General features: G+C 48.6%; 1 protein-coding gene and 1 long non-coding RNA gene across 3 annotated transcripts in view; one reads left to right on the top strand and one right to left on the bottom strand.

Moving 5' to 3' along the window:
* Positions 1-26,060, bottom strand: part of LOC125740118 (uncharacterized) — a 353,638-nt gene that overhangs the window by 211,166 nt on the left and 116,412 nt on the right. For both annotated transcript variants that reach the window (XR_007397449.1, XR_007397448.1), the window contains exon 3: positions 17,519-17,600. This is a non-coding gene — a long non-coding RNA (uncharacterized LOC125740118). The remainder of the gene's footprint in view (positions 1-17,518; positions 17,601-26,060) is intronic.
* Positions 1-26,060, top strand: part of LOC125740114 (NACHT, LRR and PYD domains-containing protein 12-like) — a 341,935-nt gene that overhangs the window by 217,805 nt on the left and 98,070 nt on the right. The gene's annotated exons all lie outside the window — the stretch shown is intronic.

Raw genomic sequence — 26,060 nt, 5'->3', positions numbered from 1 at the left:
AAACACAATAGGTGAGTCAAGCCCATGACTGCAGAGTTACACCTGCTGCATTGGTGCCACGTGCTCGACCCACTGAGCTATGCAGTGGCTTGGGGAGCAAGGAAAACACACTAAGGACTAGTATGAAGACAGAGGGAACAGGATGGCTAGCGACACCTGCTGGCCAAAATGCCAAACACACAGAACAGGGATGGACGGGCACCAACCCTGACACATATCACCCTCACTCATTCTGTAAGGTGATATGATTTGGCATTTTCCCAGTACCCTGGTGAAAATTATAGACAGGACATGACACGCTCCTCGCGGTAAAATACTACACAGGTACCACACTTAATATCTTAACGCTGAATGCACGGATGCGCAGATTAAGTGATAGTTACATATATGAACAGCGCTGCGCATGATGGCTCGAGGCATCACTACATGTTTCTGTGGCGTGATTTCTTGTAAGAGAATCCTATCAACTCTGACTCTTCAGTTTAGCAGTTTTCTTTTGTATAATTTTCCCGGTAAGGTTAGGAGTCACTTTGGGAAATGGGGAATGCTTTCTTTATCATTTTATTTCATGCTGTTTTTTTGTTAAGTGAACATTTTTAGTATCAACATATTTAAAGTAGGTTTTATCAGAGGGAAGCGTAAACTGAGGTGACTACATCCATCCATCCATTTTCCAAACCGCTTATCCTACTGGGTCGCGGGGGGTCTGGAGCCTATCCCGGAAGCAATGGGCACGAGGCAGGGAGCAACTCAGGATGGGGGGCCAGCCCATCACAGGGCACACTCACACACCATTCACACACACACGCACTCCTACGGGCAATTTAGTAAGTCCAATAAGCTTCAGCATATTTTTGGACTGTGGGGGGGAAACCGGAGTACCCGGAGGAAACTCCACGACGACATGGGGAGAACATGCAAACTCCACACACATGTAACCCAGGTGGAGACTCGAACCCGGGTCCCAGAGGTGTGAGGCAACAGTGCTAACCACTGCACCACCATGCCACCTAATTTTGGACTCTTCTTCCCTAAATTCTTCGGTAGTGTTCTGCCTTTCTCCAGTCTGTCTGGACCGAGAGAGAGACATGCACACTTTGCAGTCAATAGTTAAAAAAGGTGCAAAACAAGATTTATGTTTTGTTTTACTTGAGGATAATTACTCTTATTAAAAGTGCACATGTGTATGTAATCCTGGCCACTCATAAATGTGTATTTCCTTCCATTCCTGAGAGGAAAATTGAGTAATCATTATATGTTGCTGTTCTATATTTTTAGTTTTTGATTAATGTAATATTGTGTGATTTTCGTTTGTATCCATAGACTAAATCCTGCAAAGCAGTTTGTCATTATTTTTCTTAAGTGCTAATTTTGTTTTCCTCGCTTCCCCTTTGCGGAAAAGTGGGATATGTATTTCCCGCCTGAAACGGACGGAAGATTGATCGTATTATGTCATGAAAGGATTGAAAAGAAACTAAGGGGCTTCTTACACTCGGGGTATTGAAAGAGAACTGCTACATTTATCCTTGTAATTATTCAGAGAAAATGATCTCATTATCTAGAGAAAACAAGATAATTATTGGCATTTTTAACGGCTGTAAAAAAAATAACTGAAAGAATGGCCACTCTCGACTTTCTTAGGGGGACCTCCAGACAGTCAAAATTTTTCTCCCTCTGAGGTCCTAGTCAGTCACAAACACCAAATACCTGGTACAGGTATGATTGGGAGCTGGCAGGGAGCAAAACAGTGGACGGGTCTCCCCCTTGGATCATTTTGCCGATTAGGGAGGGGAATTGCCTAACTGGCAAAGAGTGTCTGATTTCCTCAAACAAATTTCTCGGCAGGTAGGGGCATTTAGACCTATATTTTAACTATGTGGTTGCAAGCCTGACTGCAAGATGTATAGAAGCACAAGCAATGACAAGATATGTAGGATTGTCACAGAGTTCTGTGCTTCATGGACTCGGAAATGGGGTTTATGTGGCAATCGGAAATGTGCATCTGCTGGTCAGTTTGCAACTCCTGGACATAGGCCACCCTCAGGGGCAGCAGACGTCCCTCCGCCCAGAGAAGGAGCCACCGTGTCAGGGCCAGGAACCGCCTGGACCTCATGCTCCCTTGGCGACTCCACAGAGGTGTTGCAGCACATCCCTCCCCATCAGCACAGACTCGAAGTGCTGAAGTGTGAGCAAAACAGGCATCAGTTCCAGCCGATTCATGTGCTGTCCTGCATACATCAGTGATTCCAGACCCCTCCCCTCCATCCTGAAAGTGACACATCCATTGTCACCACTTCCCTTCACGCTGGCGGGGGTCCCAAGGGCACTTCCAGCCGCCGGAGACCTTGGTGATGCCATGGCAGCAGTGTCCTGATGCAGCTGTGAAAAATCTGGACAGGGGTGTTCCTGTATGGTACTGGAGACAACCGCATGCGCCTCATCCATCATTGGTAGAGACTCAGATAGAAGAAGTTGGGCAAGTAATGTTGCGGCAGCCAGCTACCCCACCAGGCGGAGTCAGGCAGATAAGGCAAGTGGCAGCCCCTGCGGAATCAAGCCAGAGTTGTCCTGAGCACAAGCTACCTAGCTGGAGTAAGAGAGCCCAGCATCCGCTTGGAGTCCAGGCCCATGCCAATAAACTCTACCATATGGGAGGGATAAAGGGAGCTCTTCTCCCAGTTGACGATATAAAGTAGAGCTGTCACACACGTGAGAGGATTTAAATTAATTATGTTTCCAACATACATTTAGTATCGTGTGCGCATGCGAAAGCAAGTCATGCGTACGCGAAAAACGTGCACACCCAACAGTGCCGGCGTCAAGGTGGGGCATTCGAAGGCATTGCCCCCCCTAGCTAGTCGCCGCGCCCCCCCCCCCCCCCCCCCCCCACACACACACACACGTTCCAGCACCCACCACCACAGGCTCCAAAATATTCATTTTTATATCTGATTATTTTTCAGATATTAAACGTGTAAACATTCACAAAATTAATAAAGAGCGGTTTCAAATATTTCCTGTCATATTATAAATTCACTTGAAAGAATGTAGGCTAGTTGGTGCTGATTGGTTGTTGCTTTGGTGCAGCATTTGACTTTCGTGCGGAAAATATGATAAAATAGAATTTTCAACGGCCAGCGGTCACGTGACATTAGGGTAGCGATTCATTCAACTGAGCCGCGTCTTTTCATAAGAGTGTGTAATTCAAGAGAACGATTCATTCAACAGTAATGGATATTTGTGACTGAAAATTAACTGCATTGATTTTGTTTGTTGAAAATCTATTATTTGTAGTTGAAAATATATTATTACATTATACATTTGTAAACGCATTATGCACGTCATTTTCACTTTCACCAGAAAGCGTGGCGGCACTACTGTACTAAACCTGTCATGCCCTGCTCGTCGGCTCCTCCTGTGTGCCACGCCCCCTGCCTACCCACGTGTTTTCTCCCGATTGTACCCAGCTGTATCTAGTTCATTTGCTCAGTCCTGTGTATATCAGTCCGTGTCTTACCCGAGTCCAGTGTCCGTCATTGATGTCTGTTGCCGTCCTGTGTTCCCTGCCCCGGATTGCTCCTAATAAACCCCGTTTTCCCGTATCCTGCTTGCCTGCCTGCTCCTTGCTCGCTCTGCCCGCTTCGCCCGACCGTATCCCGTGACAGAATGACGGACCTCAAAAAGAAGCGGAGAGGGAGGAGGAGAGTCCCGCAGGAGACGATCCGTCTCGGCGCCTGCTCGCTCTCCAGGCTTTGGCTCCCGACAGGGGACGAGAGGGAAGTACCCCGCCCTACCTCCAGCCCGGAGGCTGACCACACGCGACCCCGATCCCGTGTGGAAGTACTGGTTCTCCAGTGAGGACGAGGACGAGGAGCCCTTCCTCTACCCTTACCCGGAGCCGGAGGCCTTTCTTCCGCCGTCCGTTTTTACGGACGTCGCGCCGCCTCCCGCCACCGCTAGGCGCCAGCGAAGGAGAAGGAAACCGGCGATCGCCGGTACAGAGGACCTCCCTCCGTTGCTGCCGTCGGACCCCGCTCCCGTACGGCCGCCGCTGCCGGCGGACCCCGCTCCCGTGCGGCCGCCACTGCCGGCGGACCCCGCTCCCGTGCAGCCGCCATTGCCGCCGCCTGCGCAGCCGCCTTCGCTGCCGCCGCCGCCTGCGCAGCCGCCTTCGCTGCCTGCTGCAGCTCCCGGGCAGGCGCCCCCCCACTGCAGCAACCTGCAGCTCCCGGGCAGGCGCCCCCACTGCAGCCACCTGCAGCTCCCGGGCAGGCGCCCCCACTGCAGCAACCTGCAGCTCCCGGGCAGGCGCCCCCACTGCAGCAACCTGCAGCTCCCGGGCAGGCGCCCCCACTGCAGCAACCTGCAGCTCCCGGGCAGGCGCCCCCACTGCAGCCAGCTCCAGTTCCTGACCGCGCTCCAGTTCCTGACCGCGCTCCAGTGCCTGACCGCGCTCCTGTCCCTGACCGCGCTCCTGTCCCTGACCGCCCTGCTGCAGCTGCTCCTGAGGTGCCCCCGCTGCAGTCCCCTGCAGTTCCCGGGCGAGCGCCCCCACAGCAATTGCCTGCAGCCCCAGTTCCTGATCTCGCCGCAGCCGCTTCCGAGACGCTCCTGTCCCCGCCTGCTACAGCCGCTTCCGAGGCGCCCCCACTGCAGTCACCTGCAGTTCCAGGGCGAGCGCCCCCACGACGGCGGCTTGCAGCGCCTGGGCCGGCGCCCCCACTGCAGTGTCTTGCAGTTCCAGGGCGAGCGCCCCCACGACGGCGGCTTGCAGCGCCTGGGCCGGCGCCCCCACTGCAGTGTCCTGCAGTTCCAGGGCGAGCGCCCCCACGACGGTGGCTTGTAGCGCCTGGGCCGGCGCCCCCACTGCAGCGTCCTGCAGTTCCCGGGCGGGCGCCCCCACGACAGCGGCTTGCAACGCCCGTGCCGGTGCCCCCTCTGCAGCGTCCTGCAGTTCCCGGACGGGCGCCCCCACGGCAGCGGCTTGCAGCACCTGGGCCGAGGTCCCCACTGCAGCGTCCTGCAGTTCCCGGGCGGGCGCCCCCCACGACAGCGGCTTGCAACGCCCGTGCCGGTGCCCCCTCTGCAGCGTCCTGCAGTTCCCGGACGGGCGCCCCCACAGCAGCGGCTTGCAGCACCTGGGCCGAGGTCCCCACTGCAGCGTCCTGCAGTTTCCGGGCTGATGCCCCGGCAGCCTGACCGTGTTCCTGTCCCGGCGCCCCGGCAGCCTGACCGTGTTCCTGTCCCGGCGCCCCGGCAGCCTGACCGTGTTCCTGTCCCGGCGCCCCCTCCGCCTGCAGCAGCTCCAGAGGCGCCCCCTCCGCCTGCAGCAGCTCCAGAGGCGCCCCCTCCGCCTGCAGCAGCTCCAGAGGCGCCCCCTCCGCCTGCAGCAGCTCCAGTCCCTGTCCTAGTCCCCGAGGTGGTCCCGGACAACTCCATCTTGGCTCCTCCCTCTTCGGAGGTGGAGGAGCTGGAATGGGACCCCTCGGGGACAGAACTTGTAACCCCTTGTCCCTCGCCCCGGCGACATCGACCCCGAACTAGGGTCGGCCTGTCTGTGTCCCGCAGGGGAAGGGGACACAGACGCAGGGCTGGGGTCCCGCCCGCCCTGCCCCCTGGCTCGCCCTCCCTCGCCTGCGCTCTGGCTCGGCTGGCGCCTGCGGGTCCTGGCCCTCCGGGTCGGGCGTCGCCTGCGGGTCCCCCTCCGAGGCTTCGTCGCCCCGCCTCACTCCCCTCTCCAGAGCCTGGTCGGTCGCCTGCGGGCTCCCCGACGGCGGCTCCTCGGTTGCCTGCGGGGCCCCTACCTCCGGCCCTCCCCCAGACGTCGCCGCCTGCTGCAGCTCCCCCCTCCTCCGGGCCTTCCCCGGTGCTCCCTCCTGCTCCCTCCCTGGCCCCTCCGCGGGTCCCTCGCCCTGCCTCCTCGGCCCCTCCGAGGTCCCCTCCGGCTCCGGCCTCCCGGCCGCCTGCGGCCCCTCTGGCTGCCTCCCGTCACCCGCTTGGGCTCCCTCGGGCTCCCCTTTGTTCCCCCTCCTTGTCTCCCTACGCCCCTGCCTTTGTCCCACCTGTCTCTGCCCCTTCGTTTTCTGCTCGCCCTTTCGTTCCGCCCGTCTCTGTTCCTTGTGCCCCGGTGTACCCGCCTTGCACTCCTGGCCCCTTTGTTCCTCCTGTTCCCGCTGTGTCTCCCTTCCTGGTCTGTCTCTCTGCTTTCCCGACCCTCTGTCAGGTTTTGTCCTTTGTCTTGTCCCTGGCTGTGTTTTGTGCCTCGGTCCTGTTTCCTGTCTCTCGTTGATGGTTGTTTTTTTGCTCCAGGTCCCGGTTCCCGTGTCCCGTCTGTCGCCTCCTCCCTGGCGCGCCCGGTGAAGCGCGCCTTTGGGGGGGGGTTCTGTCATGCCCTGCTCGTCGGCTCCTCCTGTGTGCCACGCCCCCTGCCTACCCACGTGTTTTCTCCCAATTGTACCCAGCTGTATCTAGTTCATTTGCTCAGTCCTGTGTATATCAGTCCGTGTCTTACCCGAGTCCAGTGTCCGTCATTGATGTCTGTTGCCGTCCTGTGTTCCCTGCCCCGGATTGCTCCTAATAAACCCCGTTTTCCCGTATCCTGCTTGCCTGCCTGCTCCTTGCTCGCTCTGCCCGCTTCGCCCGACCGTATCCCGTGACAAAACCAAACTCCACTCTTCGTTTACAAATTTTACTCGGATCCGAAGAAATTGAGAACAGGCCTATGTCTCACAGTCTGACAGCATGTGGTGAAATCCTCAGCAACTGATATATAGTCTCATAAAGTCTAATACAGAGGGGAAATTGGTGAATAAGTTGCAGTCTTGGGAATTACAGAAATATATATATCGAAGTTGAGAAGCTGATGGAGTTTGAGCTGTGTCACTCATGGGAAGCCTAATCAACGGTAAGCTGTTCCTGCCTTCAGTCTGAATGAAACATTGCACTGTGTCTGCGTTTTATGCATCACAAGGGATGCATATGAAAGGCGCTCGTTTACTTTTCATTAGTCCTGTGATCTTAGGGTTTGCATGACAGTGACGGGGGCAGTTATGATGACTGACCGCTTGTCTGGGTCTTTTTTTGTTGTTGCAGCTAACGTTAACATCACTGGGAATCCCGAGACCCACGGGAGTCACGAAAAATTGTCAAACTCTAGTGTCGCTCATATGAATATAGTTCACGATTGATAGTGCCCCCCCATAGTCAGTTAGATGCCAGCCCAGTAGATCCACTCTGATGCCGGCCCTGGTACCCAAAAGTATCTCCTGGACAGGGGAAAGTAACATCATTTAATTTTTTTGCACAGGTCCCTTCAGGGGCTCCATAATAATGACAGGTCTGAGTACTGAATATTATGCATGTATGTGCATATCTACCTTCATATCTACCTTTACCTTCATGTTCACAGAGCCAGAACGAGTCATCTGGTCTGAATCGGCACAAAAATGGGGGGAGCTCCTTCTAAAATGAACCCCTCTGTGGAGTGTATAACGAAGACAACTGAAAGGTAAGACTGATCCTGTGTATGTCTGTGTGTATCCCTGTCCCACCTCCTCCTGTATGTCATTTCCCTCTTTGGCCAGCAGGTGCTGCTGGCCATCACGTTTGTTCTTGGTTTGTACTGTGTTCTCTTGTTCCCTGGGCTGCCATGTGGCTTAATGGGCAAATCGGACAAGTGTGTCACGTTTTTTTTTTTTTTTTTGTTGGAATGTCACCTCTCTTTTGTTGTGTTTAACATTTATGATTTCTTGTAAAACCTGTGTTAGTATTTGATGTATTTCTGTACAGTCCCTTGTTTTGTTCCCTCTATGTAGTAATATATAGTAATGTTCAGTTACCCTGTTGTTCTAAATTTCACCTTGTGTTTTATCCTTTGTGTATCTGTCAAAAGCCCTCAGCTATGCTTCAATAGTCATAGTCCTTAGTGATTAACTGCCCATACCTGTCTTTCGTTACTACTTGTCACGTGTCTATTTAAGTATCTGTCCATGCTGTAGTCTTCAGTCAGTCATTGCATTTGAGCTGGTATGGGTTCTGTTAGTTGTTGTTTTGCTACTGCTCCTGGTTCCCAAGTGTATTGTTACCTTTGTTTCATGCCTGGGGGGGTATTCCATGAATTAAGGGAAAGTCTGATTTATTTCGAGAAGTCTGGCTCATTTAAGTGGGAGTGTCTTAAATGAATCCCCGCTGAGTTACCATGGTAACTTACGCGAGTGAACAAGTCTGCTCTGGACCGAGTTCACTGTCTCGCTTAGCTAAGCCGTGTCTCAAAGAACATCCAACGTGTGGGAACAGATTCCCAAACGATTCCCAAAAGACGAAATTCCGCACTTTCACTACTCATGTCATGTAATAAATATAAATGAAGTTTATTGTATATATTTTTTGGTCTCCACATCTTCCTGCTCAGAAAATCCTATTGGTAGTGGTCAGGGCGAACTTTTAGGGAATAAATTGTCATTTTTCCGAAAGCATCTAGGTTTATTTTACTTATATGATGTTACATTTTGTTCCATTTTTTTCCAAGGACCCACTTTTAATATTCAGTTTTAAAGCCCTACATGGGTTAGTTCCTCCTTATATCAATGATTTGTTATGTCCATATACTGCATCAACGTCACTGAGGTCCTCTGACCGGCGTCTTTTGTCCACTCCAAACAAAGGGTGACCATACATTCGCAGTAGTAGCACCAAAATTTGGGAATAGCTTACCACTGCATATTAGCTATTCTTCAGTCTTAGTCTTTAAAACTCATTTATTTTCATTAGCATTTGATGAGACTTAAATGCACTACAGAGCAGATAGTGTATCTGTGTTTTATGTAGGTCTTATACCTTGATATCATGTTGTGATTTTATGACCTTTGTAAAACACCTGGTTCAGCAAGAACTGTTCCTACAGTGCTATATAAATAAAGTTGACTTGACTTTGTCCAGAAAAACATGTTTGGGTCCCCCTGCACAGACTATATTGTTTCTGAGGTGTGCATTGTGCAATGAGGACAATTGCTAATCGTTATTAATAAAAATGTTTGAATGTGGTTACACTGCAAATGAAACAAGGCTTCATTCCATTATGTCCACCAACATCCTTTTTTCTATTTATGATATTGCTCTTAAAAGAGGTGAATGTTTATGAACAAAAAAAAAAAGTCTAAAACCTATTTAGCAAATGGATCATAGTGACAGAGGCTGTAACAATAATACTAAGAAAAAGCAAGAAACCCTGTATTCACTTTGTCTTCTCTAAATTCTGCTCAGCACCAAGTATAAAGTAAATTTGTTTGACAGGACTTGAGTAAGATGAAATTTCTTTATTAAGGATCGGCATCCTGGAGTTGACAGCAGGAAAACAGAGTATCCCCATTCCAAAGAAGTGAACTGTTGAAAAAAGAAAATGCTTGCATTTCTGTAACTCCCCATAAAGGCACTTTTTTGCTTTCTAGCCTAAGACACGGGCAACATTCCCACAATGCATCTCTCCCCAGCCCTACTGGAACTTTTCTTCCACACCGTAAAACAAGCCTGTTTGCATCAAGAGCTTCACAGCATGTCAAAGTACATGAAGACAGAGCAGAAGGTTTAACAGCTGAAGGTCTAATGTGACCCTGTCCACATATGAATTATATTTACATAATGAGGCTCTTTCTTGCGTAGCATGGTGGTGCAGTGGTTAGTGCTGCTGCCTCACAGCAAGAAGGTCCTGGGTTTAATTCTGGGGTTGGGCGTAGGTCCTTTCTGTGTGGAGTTCACATGCTCCTCCTGTGTTCGCATGGGTTTCCACTGGGGGCTCCGGTTTCCTCTCACAGTCCAAAACCATGTAGAGCAGGTTGAGTCGCGAGTCTGAATTGTGTGTGTGCACTGTGGTGTGTTGGTGACTGCCCAGGGTTGGTTCCTGCCTGTGCCCCTTGTTCCAGAAATAGGCTCTGCCCCCCCAACCCCGTGACCTCAGTTGGGATTAAGCAGTTACAGTGATGGATTTTCCCTCTGGCTGTCCACAGTGTCCTGATGGAGAGAGCAGGCTCACCTGTACCCAGCTGTGTTTCCATGAAGAGTGACAGGTCAATGGACCTACCAATCTTCTTCAAAGAGGAACCTTTTCCATCAGATCAAAGGTAAATGTGCATTTAAACAAATGACCCTCAGACTCAAAATACAGAGGCAGACACAAGCTATGAGGAAACACGTCATAATGAATGCATGATTTTTTACTTTTGGCAAATCCCATTGTTTTTGACAATTAAAAAAGTTTTGTCTGTATTCTATTTAAATCATGTTTGAGGTAAAAGAATGAGGATTTCTGTGAAGACTAACTGCCTGCAAGCTGAAATTGGAAGTTAGTTAACTAAAAACTGTATTTTAAATTTCAATCTTCAGCATAAAGCTGGAGAAAAGCAGGCTCACTTGCACACTGCTGTATATCGATTAAGGAGAACTGGACAATAGATTGTCCTCTTCTGGGATGGATGTTTCTGCTTTGATAATAAATAAATGCATTATCATGGACTCATTGTATCTGCTCAGATTGAGGCTTCAGTTTGAACATTTTTAATGAGACTGTGCCTATTTATAATGTATGTCCTGGTAAGTCATCTGACAAGAAATCTAAGATTGAATTCTTGCCCAAAGATGATATTTAAATTGTTGCTCAACCATATCATAATAAATGTAATATTTATGCGATGAAAACTGAAAGTAAAATTATGATAAACAGATTTTATTAATTATAATGAAAAAAAATCAAAAGCATAAATGAGAAACGAAATCTACACAGAAGCTAAGTTGGGGAAGGACCCCCTCCCCGACCTGGAGAGAGCACTCCACCCTTTTCCGAATGAGGACCATGGTCTCAGATTTGGAGGTGCTGATTGTCATCCCAGCTGCTTCACACTCGGCTGCGAACTGTCCCAGTGAGAGCTGAAGGTCATGGTCTGATGAGGCCAACAGAACCACATCGTCTGCAAAAGATTTAATCCTGAGGTCACCAAACCGGACACCCTCAACGGATAGAAATTCCATCCATAAAAGTTATGAACAGTATCGGTGACAAAGGGCAGCCCTGGTGGAGTTCAACCCTCACTGGAAACGAGTCCGACTTACTGCCGACAGTGCAGACCAAGCTCTGACACCAGCCGTACAGGGACCGAACAGCCCTTAAAAGGAAGCCTGGCACCCCATACTCCCAGAGTACTTCCCACAGGACTCCCCGAGGGACACGGTCGAATGCCTTCTCCAGGTCCTCAAAGTCCATGTAGGCTTGGTTATGCAAACTCCCACAGACCCTCCAGGACCCTGCTGAGAGTATAGAGCTGGTCCACTGTTCCACGGCCAAGGCGAAAATCACACTGCTCCGCCTGAATCCAAGGTTTGACAATCCGGTGGACCCTCTTCTCCAGCACCCCCGAATAGTCCTTACCAGGGAGGCTGAGGAGTGTGATCCCCCTATATTCGGAGCACACCCTCCAGTCCCCTTTCTTAAAGAGGGGGGCCACCACCCCAGTCTGCCAGTCCAGAGGCACCGTCCCCAATGTCCACACGATGCTGCAGATGCATGTCAACCAGGACAGCCCCGCAACATCCAGAGCCTTGAGGAACGCACTTCTCTCCCTCTCCCTCCCCTTATCTTCCCTGCTTTGCTCCTCTCATCTTGTCTAGTCTACTGTCTTATGCTTTGAGAGACTCTCTCAGCCCTGCTCTCCAAACTAACCTCCACCTCCCCATTTCCCTCACCTGTTGCAAGTTGTGTCATTTTATGTTGTAAGGTGTAGTGACCATGTGCTTATGTTGCTGAGGTGTTTTTTTCGGTTCCTACAATGTCCTCCCCACTGGAGTACAGTCTGGGGGCTGTTTTTTTATTCTCCTCCTCTCTCCTCATGTTACTCTGTTTCTTTTCTTCTCTCTTCCCCTGTCTCCCGACCGGTCTACCCCCTACTGTGATGTTTGTGTATATGTATGGTCAGGTTGATGGCCAGTTTTTTCGCTGGTACTTGTGACTAGTGACATGGTGTATTGCAACAGCAATAAAGGGTTCTCATCTCAACTCCGGGCAGATCTCATCCACCCCTGGGGCCCGGCCACCGAGGAGCTTTTTAACCACCTCAGCAACCTAGAGATAGGGGAGTCCACCCCCAAGTCCCAGACTCTGCTTCCTCATTGGAAGGCGTGTCGGTGGGATTGAGGAGCTCTTCGAAGTATTCCTTCCACTGACTCACAACGTCCCGAGTTGAGGTCAGCAGCATCCCATCCCCACCATAAACAGTGTTGATGTTGCACCACTTTCCCACCCTGAGCCGCCAGATGGTGCACCAGATTTTCCTCAAAGCCATCATTCTCCATGGCTTTGCCAAACTCCTCCCATACCCGAGTTTTTGCCTTCTTCTTCAACTTGACGGCATCCCTCACCGCCAGTGTCCACCAGCGGGTTCCGGGATTGCCGACATGACAGGTGTCGACCACCTTACAGCCACAGCCCCGGTCAGCCGCCTCCACAATGGAGGTGCGGAACACAGCCCTTTTGGACTCAATGTCCCCCACCTCCCCCGAGACATGGACGAAGTTCTGCCAGAGGTAGGAGTTGAAGCTCCTTCTGACAGGGGATTCTGCCAAACGTTCCCAGCAGACCCACACTATACACTTGGGTGTGCCTGGTCTGACCAGCTTCCTCCCCCACCAGCAGAGCCAACCCACCACCAGGCGGTGATCGGTTGACAGCTCCGTCCCTCTTCTCACTCGAGTGTCCAATACATGCAGCCGCAAGTCCGATGACACGACCACAAAGTTGATCATTGAACTGCGGCCTAGGGTGTCTTGGTGCCAAGTGCACATATGGACACCCTTATGCTTGAACATGGTGTTCATTATGGTGAATCTGTGACGATCACTGAACAAAAAACCATTTGGGTTCAGATCAAGGGGGCCTTTCCTCCCAATCACATTCCTCCAGGTCTCAATGTCATTGCCCACGTGAGCATTGAAGTCCCCCAGCAGAACAAGAGAGTCCCCAGGAGGAGCGCTCTCCAACTCCCCTTCCAAGGACTCCAAAAAGGGTGGGTATTCTGAACTGCCGTTTGGCGTATAAGCGCAGAACCCATCCCCCCCACCTGAAGATGAAGGGAGGCTAACCTCTCGTCCACTGCAGTAAACCCCAATGTACAGGAGCCCAGCCAGGGGGCAATAAGCATACCCACCCCTGCTCAGCGTCTCTCCCCGTGAGCAACTCCAGAGTGGAAGAGGGTCCAACCCCCCTCAAAGTGACTGGTTCCAGAGCCCAAGCCGTGTGTCATGGGGAGCCCGACTACATCTAGTCGGAACCTCATAGTCTCGCGCACCAGCTAAGGCTCCTTCCCCACCAGAGGGGTGACATTCCATGTCCCTAGAGTTAGCTTCTGCAGCCGAGGATCAGACCGCCAAGGTCCCCACCTTTGGCCACTGTCCAACTCACATCGCACCTTCGGCCCCTCCTACAGGTGGTGAGTCCATTGGAGGGGGGACCCATGTGCCCCATTGACTCCCCATATGAATTAGCAGCCATGGTGTCCTGCACCATCGGGAGAAAAGAAACCAAGAGCTTTTGCTTCAAGAATGTTGAGAAAAACAGATGAAATATCCACAAATTGAGATAGAGGTTCTGGCCAGTATCAGAATTAAAAAGTTCCACACTTACCCTTCTGGGTGAAGGTTCGCCAGAGGTTGCTTTTATGTCATCTGTCACCTCTGAACAGATATGAGGGAGATGTTTTGCTGCTTAATATAATATAATTAATATAAAAGTTAATTTTAAAAAATCAACTAAAATCAGCTTGGTTCATATATGACAAGCTGTCACTTGCCAATTGTTTAAAATTCAAATGCAATGTGTCAAAGTGAAATTAAAATCACATTAATGGATGTAAATTACATGTTCAGTCAGAAGATATATTTTTTATATTTCACATCTGTTATAGCTTCCCACGAAACCAAGGCTAGTGTGTACCTCAATCTCAAAATGTGTTTAAAAATCTGAGAAATACTAATACTCAGCTTCTTATAACAGACCAATAAGAATCCACAGCCATTTAATCAGTTTTAATTAATTAATTTTTTTACCGAACAGGAGATGGTGAATAAAATGTGCTGAATTACAAGGTAGTTGTTGCAGTAGCATATTCACTTCTCTAGGGGCCCTAGGCTGACATGGGTAGTCAAAAGAGAAAAGACAGGGAATTTAAAATAATGGAACATGAATAACATGCTAATCAAAGTGCAGGATATCAGTGGTATGGGGTGTCACAATGGATCGATGTTCGCTATTAAAAAATATGATGATAAGCAATAAAAATATGATGATAAGCATTGTAGGGGTGTAACAATGTACTGTGGCATAAAGTCATTAATAAATGTTATCACAAGAGGGCGCAATAAGCATGATAGTTTTGCTTTCGGAATTTGTTTTTCTATTTTGTGCTAGTCTGCAGAATAAGGAAAACACTGCAAAAAAGAAATGTTAAATGTCTCAGCTTCTTTCCACATGTATATACTTAAAAAGGAAAAAATAAAAACTCTTAGTATGTTTTCAGTCTTAATTTGTTGAATACATTGGGAGTGCATTAAGCTGTGAGCCCTGAATCTTCTATCGAACCAAATCGTGAATAGACTGTATCATTACACCCAGAGCCAGTAGTAAACCTTACCGATTAGGGTGTGGGGCAGGAGCATCGATTGGGGGTAGGGGGTATCGCGTTGTGCCAAATTTAAGACGTAATTTTAAAGAATAAACTACTTTACCCAAAACTGTTATATAAATAGCTTGGAGTACACATTTGAATTGTGGGTTTTCTTACAAAAAAGAAAAAAAAATCAAGATCAGCTGAGGGGCCCACAAATTCCACATCTGGATAGTTGTGCTAATTAAGTTGATATCTGTGTGAAATCATCTTAATCACTTTACAAGAAGTAAACGTTACTGAGAACTACATGCCAAACCGTCTCAACCTGCTGCTACCTGCTGTCTCTCTGTGCTGCCACTAGATGTCACTGCTGCTCTTATACTGTGAATAGCAAGCTGATGTCAGGAAGCCGCCCTAATGAAATAGGCTCAGAATGTGGATGGCAGTTACATCTATTTAAATACAAATATAGGTTATTATTCCCCCAAGGAGCAGCAGTGGTAGTCAGTGTCAGTGCAGGACCTTTGTCTTTCCATAAAATGCCTGTTTTAGCGGCGGCACAGAGGGCAGCGCTGTGGCTTCACCCCCCCAGTGTTAGAGGCTGAGCCCCCTGTCTGTCTGCAGCTGCTCGCTCTCCCTCTATCACATGGGTTTCCTCCTGCCGTCCAAAAACACATGTTTAGGCTACTTTCTAAATTCCCCATGATATATGACAGCCTCTGTGTGTCTGTGCCCTGTGATGGACTAGAATCCCCCCCCCAGGGTGAACCCATATCCTAGGCCTTCTGCTGTCTGACATAGACCCCCCCTGTTCTGTCCATCCCCCAAACCAGGATAAGTGGCTGGAGGATGGATGGATTAATGGATGGATATTTGTGTTTTATTCACAGGGACCGAATGAAAAGATGTAATACACATCCACATAAAGGAGACTTATCATCCATCTTCAAGGTGCATTTATTACTGAAGTATATTTTCAAAAATTTTATCTAAATTGACATATATTTTCTGCAGATGTACAATAAGTAGTTCATCCTGTCAAAGGGATGATAGTTACAACTACTACATAAGTGAAATAATAAAATTATATGGTGCCAGGAGTGATAATAATTAAACTGTAACTGTTCATTTCAGTTACTGGAGAAAAAAGCTCAAATGTTTCTGAAGGATGAGCTGATGAAATTGAAAAGGTACCTGGATGAGAATGACCCAGAATGCTCTGAGCCTCAGCTGGAGGAGGACAATGACCTGGACAGTGATAGTCAGATGCAGAAGACCTGTGGTAGAGATGGAGCTCTGAAGATCACACTGTACATCCTGAGGACCATGGAGCAAAATGATCTCGCTGACATGCTGGAGAAGAGTAAGAGCTGTACCTCATTCAGTGTGTGTTTGATTTGCCAAGAGAGAAACAGTTTATGAAAAAATGTGCATTACATTTCAGTTTATCATTTATTTTAATTTCATTCAAGAAAATTATAGGAATAAAAATTGCATGTTTACTGAATCATTATGCATTTTTCGTTCATTTCATTTCAGGGCATCTTCTGTTTCAATGTCAGTGCAGAATCAAATGTAACCTGAAGCAGAAATTTGAGTGTGTATTTGAAGGGAAAGCTAAGGAAGGACAGCCAACACTTCTCAAAGAGATTTACACAGAACTCTACATAACTGAAGGGGGAGCTGGAGGAGTCAATGATGAACATGAAGTGAGACAGATTGAAACAGCATCCAAGAAAAGGGGAACAGAGGATACTACAGTCAGGTGCAATGATATATTTAAACCCTTATATGGGCGTGTCACACCTATCAGAACTGTACTCAGAAAAGGGGTCGCAGGTATCGGGAAAACAGTCTCTGTGCAGAAAGTTATTCTTGACTGGGCAGAAGGAAAAGCAAACCAGGACATTCACTTCATATTTGCTCTTCCTTTCCAGGACCTGAATTTGATTAAGGATGAATACAGTCTGATTGATCTGCTTCACCACTTTGTCCCAGAACTGAAATTGCTTGAATCCACTGAGCTGTGTAGGTACAAAGTTTTGTTGATCTTTGATGGTCTGGATGAGTGTCGCCTTCCTCTAGATTTTCAGAACAATGAGAGCTGGTTTGATGTAACAAAGAAAACATCACTGGATGTGCTGTTGACTAACCTCATTAAGGGGAATCTGCTTCCATTCGCTCTCCTCTGGATAACCTCCCGGCCAGCAGCAGCCAATCAGATACCTCCTGAACGTGTCCACCAGGTGACAGAGATACGAGGGTTCAGTGATGCCCAGAAGGAGGAGTATTTCAGGAAGAGATTTAGTGATCAGAGCCTGGCTAACAGGGTTATCACACATGTGAAATCATCAAGGAGCCTCTTCATCATGTGCCACATACCTGTGCTCTACTGGATTTCAGCCACTGTCCTTGAAAGGCTTTTTAGTGAGTCTGACAGTGGAGAAATTCCAAGGACTCTGACTGAAATGTACACACACTTCCTGATCTTTCAGGCGAGTTTAAAAAATGACAAATATATGGAAAATGAAACAAAGCTTAATAAATTTACTGAATCTGGCAAGGAATTCCTTTTAAAACTTGGTAAACTGGCTTTTCATAACCTTGAGAAAGGCAATCTCATATTTTATAAACAAGTTCTGACAGAGAATGGCATTGATGTCACTGAGGCCTCAGTTTACTCTATAGTGTGCACAGAAGTCTTTAAAGAGGAGTGTGGGTTGTACCAGGAGAAGATGTACTGCTTTGTGCATCTGAGCATCCAGGAGTATCTCGCTGCTTTATATGTGTTTCTGTCAAACTCGTCAGCTGACCTGCTGAAGACTGCAGTGGATGAAGCATTAAAGAGCAGGAATGGACACTTGGACCTCTACCTCCGCTTCCTCCTTGGCCTCTCAACAGACTCCAGTAAGAGTCTGTTACAAAGGCTACTGGGCCAGACAAGAACCAGCTCACCTAACAGTAAGGAAACAGCCCAGTACATCAAGGAGAAAATTCAGGAGAATTTATCTCTAGAAAGAACCATCAACCTCTTCCACTGTCTGAATGAACTGGGTGACAATTCTCTAATAGAGGAAATACAAAGATCCCTGAGTTCAGGAAGCCTTTCAGCAGCAGACCTCTCACCTGCACAGTGGTCAGCTCTGGCCTTTGTGTTACTGATGTCAGATAAGGAGCTGGATGTGTTTGATCTGAAGAAATACATCAGATCAGATGAAGGTCTTCAGAGGCTGCTGCCTGTGATCAAGAAATCTAGGACAGCTCTGTAAGTGATCTTACATACGTCTGTTGCTAAAGAAGTACAGATGTTTTCATGAAACTGCTTTTATACCTTATGTTACGTGCCGTAAGGTTTGGGGGTGGATTGTCCTGATTGTTGTTCGGCTGCCTTCGTCTCCGCCTCCCGGACCTGGCCACGCCCCGAGCCTCGACGCTACTTCCGCGTTTGTGAGTTGAAAAGGCCGGCGCGGGAGAGTAGCGGGAGCTCTGCTCATAGTTGGTTTTTGCTGTATTGGTTTGCTTGTGTTCTTGTGATTTATCGTGTATGACAGTTTTTGGTTTTCCGGTTTTCGTCTCTTGCCTTATCCCTCTGTACCTTTGCCTTTGGTTTTGACTGCTTTCTGGTTTATGATCTATTGCCTTCCTCCTGACTCCTCTCTTGCTTCGCCCCTCGGATACTGTGTTTCGGCTTTGGTGTTCTGTATGTCCGTCTCTGTTAAGTGCGTAGGGAGTGACGGCTGTTTTGGTTTGCGTACGTGTTGCTTATTCTGTGTTTTGGTTAGGGAGTTAGGATTAGTCTGTGTCATTTTCTTTTCGTTTAGAGTTAGCTTAGTTTGGGACGTATTCGTTAGTGGTGTTTTGTTTATTGTTTTGCCGGTGTCACTCCCGAAGTCTGTTGCCCTATTGTGTGTGAAGGTCTTTGTGAATAAACATAAAAAAATACAAAAAAAGATCCCTTTGTGTCCCGTGTTCCCTTTTCCCATACCCTGGTTGTCTCGTTTTCCCCTCTCCTTTCCCTTTACCTTTCTGGCGGTCCTCAACCCTAGACTGAGGATCGTAACAGAAATTGGGGGCTCGTCCGTTCCTTTCTTTTTTCTGGTGTTTGCCTGGCGGTTTATTTTGTGTGGGGGGGTGTGTGGTTGTGTAGTGGAAATGGCTCGGTTCGATCTCGTTGCTTTCACCCTCTACCCCACACTCGAACAGTTTGATAAGTGCCGTAAGGACGATCTGCTAGGAATAGCAGACTTCTTTAATGTTTCGGTCCCCGCTGAAGCCTCTAAGCGGGTTATAAAGCAAGCGTTGCAGGACGAGCTGATTCGGCAGGGTATCCTACCCGAGTTAGGCGGCTCGCCGAGTGTTGCACCCACTCCCGTACCGTTGACAGCTACGGCGGAAGCCGGCAGCGTTGATCTGGGAACAGGGATCCGCATGGATCTCGGCGATCCACGCTCAGCCAGGGAGGATCTGCTGCTGACCATTCGACTTAGGGAGCTGGAACTGGAGATTAAAAGGCAGGAGTACCAGGCTCAGTTACTCCGTGTCCGGGAAGTGGAGGTTGAAGCTGACAAGGAGGTGGCACTGCGCAGAATGGGTATGGGTGAACAAAAACCTGTTCCCCTTCCGCGTCGAGTACAATCACCACGTACAACCCCTCAAGCCGACCTGCCCGCCCGTGACCAGGCTGATGCCCCAGACGCTCCTCGGTCTAGCCTGCGTTCTCCCTCAGGTTCTTTGGAGGTTTCCCAGGAAATTGGAGGTAGACATTCTGACTTTGATGTTAGTCGCCATATCGCTCTTGTTCCTGTGTTTCGGGAGAATGAGGTGGATGCTTACTTCGCTATGTTTGAGAAGATTGCTACGACCTTGAACTGGCCTAGACATTTGTGGTCATTGCTTCTGCAATGCAAGTTAGTGGGGAAAGCTCAGGAAGTTTGCTCGGCTCTGGCGTTAGCCCAGAGTCTTGATTATGACATTGTGAAGGCTACCGTATTAAGGGCGTATGAATTAGTACCTGAGGCTTACCGGCAGAATTTCCGGAAGCTGGTTAAAACCGCCAGCCAAACCCATGTTGAGTTTGCCCGTGAGAAAGCTTTGTTGTTTGACAAGTGGTGTGCTGCGTGTGGTGTTACCAACTTTGAGCAACTCAAGGAACTATTGCTGTTAGAGGAATTTAAAAATTGTGTTCATGATCGGGTAGTAGTATACTTGAATGAACAAAAGGTAACATGTTTAGCTGCAGCTGCTACTCTGGCTGATGAATTTATTCTGACCCATAAGACTGTGTTTACCCCAACCCCTTTGCCTCGCAAACTCGGTTCCCGTCCTGTGATATCCTCTCCTTCGTCCGCTTCTTATTCACCACCTGTAGAGAAAAGAGAGTGTTTTTATTGCCATGAGGTGGGTCACATAATTTCTGTTTGTCCCGCTCTTAAACGTAAAGAGACCCGTGCAGCGACCAGAAAGGTGCAGATCGCAGCTCGTGTTAATGTGTTACCGACATGTGAAACTGTTGAACCTACATTCCAGCCATTTGTGTTTCCTGGTTCTGTGTCGCTCGGTGAAGACGGGGTACGTCACCCGGTAACTATCCTACGGGATACGGGAGCGGCCCAGTCTTTCGTAATTGAAGGAATTTTACCTTTAGATGGTACCACTTACTGTGGCACCGACGTACTGGTGCAAGGTATCGATCTGTGTGTGGCTGCGGTTCCGTTGCATACTGTATATTTATGTACTCCTGATTTCTCCGGACTTGTGCGTGTTGCGGTCCAGTCCCAGCTACCTGTTCCAGGGGTCACGTTCATTCTGGGGAATGACATTGCGGGGAAAAGGATCGTTCCCCTTCCTGAAGTTGCCCCAGAGCCGGAGATCTGCGCCGATGACGTTGCGGCGGAACTGCCCCAGGTGTTCCCGGCTTGTGTGCTGACACGGGCCCAGCAGCGCAAGTTCGCCGACGTTCAGCTGGCTGAGACATTTATGTCCGACCCAACACCTTCGACTTGTGACTCGGACTCCCTGGTCTCCGTGGAACCTGCTGTGTCCCCTGAGGTCCCTTCCACTACGGACGCTTTGACCAAGGCACAGGCGGAGGATTTGTCATTGGAAGCGTGTCGTACCTCCGCTGTGAACAAGAAAGAATTAAAGAACCACCCCACAGCCTATTTCTACCGCAACCAGGTATTAATGAGGAAATGGACCCCTCCGGACTCGCCTTTTGAGTGGGCTACTGTATTTCAGGTGGTAGTCCCTGGGTTATATCGGGATTATGTGTTGTCTCTCGCTCATGACCACCCGTGTTCGGGGCATCTTGGAATTAGAAAAACCTTAAATCGACTCTTAGCATATTTTTTTTGGCCAGGTGTTAATACGGACGTGAAGAGATATTGTAAAACCTGTCTTGTGTGTCAGCTGGTAGGTAAACCGAACCAAGCTATTGTACCGGTTCCATTACATCCGGTACCGGCTATTGGTGAACCTTTTGAGCGTGTGTTGATCGATTGCGTAGGTCCATTGCCAAAAACTCGTTCGGGTAACATGTATTTGTTCACCCTCATGTGTGCCGCCACTCGTTTCCCGGAAGCTATTCCTGTCCGTAGTCTCCGGACTCCCGTCATAGTAAAGCAGTTAATTAAGTTCTTCACTACTTTTGGGCTGCCTAAGTGTGTGCAATCCGACCAAGGCACGAACTTCATGTCGAAGTTATTCGCACAAGTTGTTCGCGAGCTAGGAATACGTCATACCGTCTCCAGCGCCTATCACCCTGAGAGCCAAGGGGCGCTGGAGCGTTTCCATCAAACCTTCAAAAATATGCTTCGTACCTTTTGTTTAGATGCAGGGAGAGAGTGGGATGAGGGAGTGCCCCTTCTACTTTTTGCAATACGCGATGCTGTCCAAGAATCGACCGGGTTTAGTCCTGCTGGACTTGTCTTTGGCCACACTGTTCGAGGTCCCCTGAAGGCGTTACAGGAGCAGTGGTTATCCCCCGATGCGTCCTCCTCTACGCAGGATGTGTCCAAGTTTGTGAAATCCCTTCGGGACCGGATGTCTACAGCTAGGGAATTGGCTCGACAGTCTCTGGGAATAGCACAGAAGAAAATGAAAGGTCAATTTGATAAGTCTGCAAAACCCCGGTGTTTCCAGCCTGGTGATCGTGTCTTAGTCCTTCTCCCATTGCCCGGTTCCTCCCTTAGCGCCCGATTCTCAGGTCCATATGTTGTACTAGAAAGGCTTAGCCCCACCAACTATGTTGTAGAGACCCCAAACCGTAGGAGGAAGACTCGCGTGTGCCACATAAATATGTTGAAACCGTACCTTGATCGCTCGGTCTCCGTCCCCTCGCCTACTTCTGTTCCGGTCCCCGCTCCTGTGGGCGTCGTGTCTCTCAGTAAGTACTCGCCAGAGACTGATGACTTACACCTCGGTAGGAATTGTCTCCCCTGTGCTCGCCTTCCTAACTCAGAGGCTCTGCAAAACCTTACGTCCCGGCTCAGCCACTTGCCTGGGTCAGCCCAAACTGACATTTTGTCCCTAGTAGATCGCTTCCGACCCCTGTTCGCTGATACCCCTTCGCGCACCCCTGCTGGAGAACATGATATCGACGTTGGTGATCACGCTCCCGTTAAGCAGCATCCCTACCGGGTCAACCCCCGGAAGAGAGCTGTGTTATCTCGAGAGACCGCTTACCTGGTAGAGACGGGTCTTGCTGTTCCCAGCAATAGTCCTTGGTGTTCCCCGTGCCTGCTTGTTCCCAAACCGGATGGGACGTTCCGGTTCTGCACGGATTATCGGAAGGTTAATGCCGTGACTCGTCCAGATGCTTACCCCCTGCCTCGTATGGAAGACTGTGTTGACCGTATCGGTTCTGCAAAATACGTGACTAAGTTGGACCTATTAAAGGGCTATTGGCAAGTTCCACTGACCCCCCGTGCTTCAGAGATTTCCGCGTTCGCTACCCCTGACACCTTCCTCCAATATACAGTCATGCCCTTCGGATTACGGAATGCCCCAGCCACCTTCCAGCGGCTGATGCATAAAGTATTATGTGGTGTCCAAAATTGTGAGGCTTACCTAGATGATGTGGTGATTTATTCCGACTCGTGGGAACAGCATGTGAGTTCCCTTGAACAGGTGTTTGTTCGGTTACAAAAGGCTTCGCTGGTGCTCAACCTCGAAAAATGTGAATTCGGACAGGGCAGGGTCAGCTATTTGGGGAAATTAGTGGGTCGAGGCGAGGTTAAGCCCCTGGACATAAAAGTCCAGGCTATCCGTTTATTCCCCGTTCCGAAGACGCCGCGAGAGCTGAAGCGGTTCCTCGGGATGGCAGGGTATTACCGTTGTTTCTGCCGAAATTTCTCAGAGGTTGTCATGCCCCTTACTCACTTGTTTCGTAAGGGGGTGCCATTTGTGTGGTCCCCAGACTGCCAGAGTGCTTTCGATTCGGTGAAAATGTTGCTCAGTAGTTCCCCCGTCCTAGCTGCCCCCGACTTTGCCAAACCGTTCAAGTTAGAAGTAGATGCCAGTGGATTGGGTGCTGGTGCCGTCCTCCTGCAGGAAGACAGTCACGGGTTGAACCATCCTATATGCTACTTCTCCAAGAAATTTCTAAAACACCAGTTAGCGTATAGCACAATCGAGAAAGAAGCCCTAGCCCTCCTTTTAGCTTTACAGCATTTTGAAGTATATGTAGGGGACAGTGCTCGTCCGGTAGTGGTGTATACAGACCACAATCCTTTGGTTTTCCTCGCTCGGATGTGTAACACTAACCAGCGGTTAATGCGTTGGGCTCTCATTATCCAGGCGTTTAATTTAGAGATCGTACATAAAAAAGGGGTCACTAATCTCGTGGCTGACGCCCTCTCCCGAGCCTGATTCCGGTTCTTCCTGTCTATTAGTTACTTATTTATTTTGTATGCCGCAGTTATGGAGGATTGCGAACACCTGGCAGGTTCGCTCTTGTGTGGGGGGGTGTTACGTGCCGTAAGGTTTGGGGGTGGATTGTCCTGATTGTTGTTCGGCTGCCTTCGTCTCCGCCTCCCGGACCTGGCCACGCCCCGAGCCTCGACGCTACTTCCGCGTTTGTGAGTTGAAAAGGCCGGCGCGGGAGAGTAGCGGGAGCTCTGCTCATAGTTGGTTTTTGCTGTATTGGTTTGCTTGTGTTCTTGTGATTTATCGTGTATGACAGTTTTTGGTTTTCCGGTTTTCGTCTCTTGCCTTATCCCTCTGTACCTTTGCCTTTGGTTTTGACTGCTTTCTGGTTTATGATCTATTGCCTTCCTCCTGACTCCTCTCTTGCTTCGCCCCTCGGATACTGTGTTTCGGCTTTGGTGTTCTGTATGTCCGTCTCTGTTAAGTGCGTAGGGAGTGACGGCTGTTTTGGTTTGCGTACGTGTTGCTTATTCTGTGTTTTGGTTAGGGAGTTAGGATTAGTCTGTGTCATTTTCTTTTCGTTTAGAGTTAGCTTAGTTTGGGACGTATTCGTTAGTGGTGTTTTGTTTATTGTTTTGCCGGTGTCACTCCCGAAGTCTGTTGCCCTATTGTGTGTGAAGGTCTTTGTGAATAAACATAAAAAAATACAAAAAAAGATCCCTTTGTGTCCCGTGTTCCCTTTTCCCATACCCTGGTTGTCTCGTTTTCCCCTCTCCTTTCCCTTTACCTTTCTGGCGGTCCTCAACCCTAGACTGAGGATCGTAACACTTATCAGAACAATTAGAGTGTATTTAAATAGACACCCAGAAATTCTTTTTAATTCTGGTTACTGCAGGATATGTATATATTTGTAACATTCTTGGTGTGGTTCAGTGGGTTTGGACTCTGTGCCTGTGGTCAGATGGTCACTGGTTTAAATACCTGGCTGACAGAGTGATGCTGGCTTTGGGCCCTTAAGCTTCAGGGGGCTGGATGCTGGCCAACCCTGCACTCTGACCTCCATATTTACTCTCACCTGTATGTGTGTGTCAGAGAGAGTTTAGTATTTTTGTATTTTGGAAATTTAACAGGTTTGCAGGTATAACTAAACAGAAAATAAGGATTTCAGTCATGGTGTCAGCAATTCAAAAGTCATATAAAAATGCAATTAAAAAAACTTAAGCTCTTCTTGACATCGCTCAACTCCCACATAAACACACACACACATACATATCCCAGGCAGGAACTGAACCCAAAACCCTACAACCCCTGGGTCGGCTGTAGTGCTGATCACTGAACCCCAGCGCTGCTCAGAGCTTTATAAAGATACTTATGTATATTATCATCAGACATCAGTTCCGTTTGAGAGAACGTTGTGCGCGTTTTGGCTGCCACTTCTCACCAGTGTTTTTTATTCTTGTCCGCGTTTGTCAGTCTAAATTTTGGATTTTAACTTCTGGATTGCCAGTTTCTCAGCTTCAGAACTGGCACCGTTTGGGCGTATTTTCCATTCCAACTCTCTCTCGCAACCTGATTACTTCACCTAATCCATGAGCCCGCTCCCTTTGGTTTCCCCATGATACTATCTGTCTGACCTTCTTCCATACACCCCTGCTCACACAGTAAGGTCACTGGGCTCCAACCTTCTTACCGTACCTAAATGCAGATGATCTTCTGTGGGTGGCAGGACATTCTGTGTGACAACACCTACACTATGGAACACACTCCCTCACAGTCTGCGCGAGATACAGTCACTTACCATTTTCAAGCTTCAGTTAAAAACTCATTTATTCCAGGAATGCTGTAATGTAACTGCTACTACGTAACACTGGCGTTGTTGTTCTGTTGTTATTATTGCTGTTGCGTCTGCATTGTTTTCTGTATCATTGTTTGCACTGCAAAGCATCCTTGAGTGTGAGAAAGCCCAAATCAGAAAAAGTTGGGACAGGGTGGAAAATGTGAATAAAAAAATAAAGTAGTAATTCACAAATGTCCCTTAACTTTTATTTCATTGCAGACAGTATGAACACAAGATCATTCATGTTTTTTTTGGTCAACATCATTTGATTTGTAAATAAACATCCATTCTTGTCATTCAGGCTTGTAACACATTTAAAAAAAAATTGGGATGGGGGCAATTCAGGGGCAGTAATGAGGCATAATAACTAAATAATGATGTGATTTGAAACTGGTGATGTTAACAGGTGATTGCAATCATGATTCGGTACAATAGCAGCATCAAGGAAAGGCCTACTCCTTCAGGAGCAAAGATGGGCAGAGGATCACCAGTTTGCCACCAGGTGTGGGAAAAAATCTTTGAAATGATGAAGAAAAACGTTTCTCAAAGAAAGATAGGAAGAGATTTGGGCATTCCTCCCTCTACAGTGCATAACACAGGCATGGCTGCGTAAGAAGAGGGTGCAGATGCTTGAGTGGCCGGCCTGTAGCCCTGATTTGTCTCCTATAGAGAATGTTTGGCGCATTTTGAAACGAAAAATGCGTCAACGAAGA

Source organism: Brienomyrus brachyistius, chromosome 4 (assembly GCF_023856365.1).
Source record: "Brienomyrus brachyistius isolate T26 chromosome 4, BBRACH_0.4, whole genome shotgun sequence".
Lineage (NCBI taxonomy): Eukaryota > Metazoa > Chordata > Actinopteri > Osteoglossiformes > Mormyridae > Brienomyrus > Brienomyrus brachyistius.
Note: the sequence above shows the minus strand (reverse complement) of the source record. Positions and strands in the feature narration are given on the sequence as shown.